Raw genomic sequence first — 5,000 nt, 5'->3', positions numbered from 1 at the left:
AGAGAGAGAGATTCGTGACCCCTCCTCCTGGGACAAAGTCCCCTCCAGCGAGAAAAAATACGCCGCAGGCACGATTCATGGTTATACCATTGGCATTCTTTGATAACACGCCCCTCTCTCTCTCTCTCTCTCTCTCTCTCTCTCTCTCTCTCTCTCTCTCTCTCTCTCTCTCTCTCTACTGTTCTATTTACCTCCTCTCTTATATAACCTTACAAAAATGTTTTTTGTTTACCTTACTCTTCTCTCTCTCTCTCTCTCTCTCTCTCTCTCTCTCTCTCTCTCTCTCTCTCATTTAACCTTCCTAAAATGTTTTTCGTCTCTCTCTCTCTATTGTACACATACATGCGCACCCATACATATATGCTAAGCCTTTTAAAAAATGTTGACATACACTGTCAATGCATTCCTCTTTTCAATTCTATAGCTTGCTAAATACTGGCATATTTCCGGCACTTAAGTAAACTCTATTTTTGTACTTCGTGTGGATTAACATGATGCCTTGAAATTCCTTTTTCCAAAATATCCTATTTCCTTTTGAATTTTCCAAAATAAAGCTTAGTATTTTCACTAAGTCTGGCATTTCTAAAGTTTACTTAAGTGCAAAAATGCGGTCATGTTTTTGTCGAAGTTTTTTACAAGAAAAATGGCATTTTAAACACCTGCTCAAATTCTGACGTCGCTGATCCAGGCTATCACTACAGAAATTAATCAGTCACTCTCCTTCTACAAAATATACATCAGTTTCACTCTGTCAGTGGAAAGGAAAAATGAAGGAAAAAGGAAACATATACAAAACTGAAACTCGATTTGAATACAGAATGTAAAGATTCATACTCTTTTGAAAGGTTATCTCGCTATTGTGATATTTTCGCTTGGAATGAAAAAGATATTCTTTAGATTATCTTTGCGATATGAATACACATTCAATGTAACTTTTTATATATTTTAAACTGCAGCTTCCTTTTGTGACAAAAAAAAAAAAATCGTAATTTTTCGCAGCAATATACTCTCTAGATTACGTTTTTGACAGCAATTCACACTTCAAACTACTACTGTGACATAATTCACGTTCCAGCTTATTTTTCACATTAATGCAAATTGTAGCTTACTTTCGTGACACCTCTACACATTATATTTTACTTGTGACAACAATAAATAGCCCAAAACATTTTGTGACAACAGTAGACACTCTAGCTTACTTATGTGACAACAATAAATAGTCCAGAGCATTTTGTGACATCAATACACACTCTAGATTACTCTTGTGGCAACGATGCACGACATAGCTTACAGATGTAGCAACAATACCCAATGTAGCCTAACGTTGTGAGAAAAATGGGTATTCTTTAATATAACTTTGAACTCCAGCGCAATCTTGCTTAATACTGATACAAATACATTCTTGATTACCTTCGGATATGAACATTCACACTAACTTAATTTTGCAACAAATACCCACGCTAACTTAGCTTAGGATTTCAATACACAATTTAGCTTATTTTTAGTCACCAATACACACTCTAGTTTAACGCTGAGACACAGTACACACTCCATCTTCACAGTGAGACACAATACACACTTTCGTTTAATTTTGAGACATGGCTACACACTTCAATTTAACTTATGAATACCAATTTTTAATCTAGATAAATTTTAAGGGATTAATAACTGTTCCATCTTCACACACAGAGAAATTACAACATCAGCACAAATGTATAATATATTTCAAAGCTGAAAATATATGTAAAAAAGGAAATATCGCTCATAAAAGTAAAATGGTTGAACAGATTCTTCCGCTTACTTTTCCTAATCAAAAAACATTCTCTAGTTACATAATAATTTTATTCGTTGAAGAATAAACGAAAATAAATAAATTCATAAATTTAATATTATTAAAAAGCAAAAAAAAAAAAAAAAGATAACGTTTGGTATAGAAAAGCATTTATCCTTAAGCTAAGAATAAAATGATGAAACAAATGAAAAGGAGAGTCATTATGCTAGCTACAATTTATCGATATCGATGATTGAGTTTTGTACTTGGCGTTGTCAAGGTCATTAGACTGTTATTATTATTATTATTATTATTATTATTATTATTATTATTATTATTATTATTATTATTATTATTATTATTATTGTAACATCAAAGTGTAATATTACTGGATTAATAGTAAGTAATGTCTACATAAAGCTGTCTAGGAACTCGACTGAACATTTTCACTGTATCGTAGTGATATAAAGAAAAATTAAATAGGGAAGCATGAGAGAGAGAGAGAGAGAGAGAGAGAGAGAGAGAGAGAGAGAGAGAGAGAGAGAGAGAGAGAGAGAGAGAGAGCAACTAAGCCTTGGTTGTTATGCATTGCGAGGCTAGAAGTGTCAAGTGAGCTAACCGCAAGAAACCGTCTTAGACGAACTCAAAACCTGAATCTAGTACGGGCCTCTTCCCAAAGGTGCATTGGTAAGGTGCTAAATGGAATAATAATAGTATTTGTGTGTGCCTCAGAATTCCGTCCAACCAACAATGAGAGAGAGAGAGAGAGAGAGAGAGAGAGAGAGAGAGAGAGAGAGAGAGAGAGAGAGAGAATATAAATACCTCTTTACAGAAAAAAGGATATCGATTTACAAACCGTAAATAAAAGCCATTTCCAAAGCGTGAAAACGAAAGTAAATCCCTAAGATATATCACAGAATCTCATAAAATCTTCTATAAATCTATCAAAACAGATTACTATATGACTCATCATCGCCAACACACGAAATAAAAAAAAAATTCACTTGGCAACATCGTGATCCATACGACAATGCCGTGACGCCCGGGGTCGATCCGTACGGAAAGTGTCGTCGAAAACACCGCGTTGCGTAACGGTTTTCACGTCGAAGTTATCGACGTCGAGGTCTAAAAACGTCCCTGGAATCGATGTCGACCTTTGGAGCATAAGGTCGTCGTCAATATATTTGCGTTCACGCTTGCAAAGGTTTTCTTTTAAAGATTGACGAAGGGATAAAGAAAACGGGGATGAAAGGGGAGGCTATACAAAAGGTAAGATGTGGACTGTTTTTAACTGGACAGTGTCTTCTTATTTAGTTTAAATAAAGACAGAGGGTACATGGAATTACACGCATCTGTATACCAAATATACATCTGTGAATATGTGCGTATGATAACTGATGTAATTCCTAGTTGTCCCTTGGAAATAAAAAAAAATGATTCCTGTCAATTTAAAAGTGACCGTTACCAGAACGTCGAAAAACACCTTTTCTTGAGAGAGAGAGAGAGAGAGAGAGAGAGAGAGAGAGAGAGAGAGAGAGAGAGAGAGAGAGAGAGAGAGAGAGAGAGAGATTATCACTCCTAAACAATAAACTGTCGCAGATGGAACGAATGCTTAGTTAAATTGCTAACACGACGTAATTCTGATACCAGCTCTCGAGTAAAAGTTTCAGAAGAAATGAGTGTGAAAGTCTACGGAGTCGTCATGCCACGTTTAACTACCTCAGCATAGTACAAAAACGTGTCTGCACAAAGTGTTGTTTTTACGATGCATGTGCCAATGACTGACGTGAACGTTTTACGTGAATGACGTGAACATTTAACCGTTACTGACGTGAACATTTAAAACTTTTAATTGTTACTGACATGAACGTTTTAGGTGACTGACGTAAAAGTTTAACCGATACTGAAGTGAATGCTTTACGTGAATAAAATGTACGTTTTACGTGACTGACGTGCATTTAACCGTTACTGCGAAGTGAAGGTTTCGCTGTGACTAACGTGAACTTTTAACATTACTGACACGAACGTTATACGGACTGATGTGAACGTTTAACCGTTACTGACATGAACGTTTTACCTAACTGACGTAAATATTAAACCGTTACTGACGTGATCATTTAACTCTGACTGACGTGAACGTTTAACCGTTACTGACCTTAACGTTCAACTGTTACTGACGTGAATGTTTTGTTTTTGAATGGCGTGAACATTTAACGTCATTTTACTGACGTGAACAATTAACCGTTCCCGACACGAACGTTTTACGGACTGACGTGAACGTTTAACTGTTACTAACAAGAACGTTTTACCAAACTGACGTCAATATTAAACCGTTACTGATGTGATAATTTAACTGCGACTGACGTGAACGTTTAACTGTGATTAACGTGAAAGCTTAACCGTTTCTGACGTGAACGCCTGGCGTGATTGACATGCAGGTTTAACCGTTACTAGCGTGAACATTTAATCGTTACTAGCGTAAACACTTAACCATTACTAGCGTGAACATTTAACCGTTACTGACATGAACGTTTGTACGTGTCTGAATACACATCAACCTAATCTCCAAGTGCCTCAAGAAATATATAGCATGTTTTGTGGTGTTATTGCCTTGGCTCCAAATTTACTTTCAATTTCATCTAAGCTAAGTGTTTGGTGATGTAAATCGTATAAGCAATTCTATTCCTTTGCAAAGAAAAAAAAATGGATGCTCTGTTGAATTATTAGTAATTTAACGATAACAATACCTTTGCAAGTGTGGCATGGACACGTGCCTGAAATGAAAAGGAATAGCTGTAGTAGACTATCAAGACATCTTTAATAAAATTATTTCCTTTACTCTGACACAGATCGTGTTCGAAAAAAATGATTTACGGGAAGATGACAAATGTGGAAATGAGAAACAAGAAGTAAAATCGATTTTAATCCCCAAAAATTAGGATAATTTCTAAAGAGAATTAACATCAACATATACTATAGAGACAGTGGATATTGCGAACTTTTTAAACACGAATTAGAAAACGTATGATGATAATAAGATGTGCATGCATATATATATATATATATATATATATATATATATATATATATATATATATATATATATATATATATATATATATATATATATATATATATATATATATATATATATATATATATTATATATATATATATATATATATATATATATATATATATATATATATATATATATATATATATATAT

General features: G+C 34.3%; 1 protein-coding gene across 1 annotated transcript in view; it reads right to left on the bottom strand.

The window, feature by feature from the left end:
• The window catches only part of LOC136836405 (loricrin-like), a 549,155-nt gene that overhangs the window by 9,375 nt on the left and 534,780 nt on the right, over positions 1 to 5,000 (bottom strand). The gene's annotated exons all lie outside the window — the stretch shown is intronic.

This window comes from Macrobrachium rosenbergii, chromosome 56 (genome assembly GCF_040412425.1).
Source record: "Macrobrachium rosenbergii isolate ZJJX-2024 chromosome 56, ASM4041242v1, whole genome shotgun sequence".
In the NCBI taxonomy this organism is placed as follows: Eukaryota; Metazoa; Arthropoda; class Malacostraca; order Decapoda; family Palaemonidae; genus Macrobrachium; species Macrobrachium rosenbergii.
The sequence above is the reverse complement of the archived record's forward strand: the minus strand, read 5'-3'. Positions and strand labels throughout refer to the sequence as shown.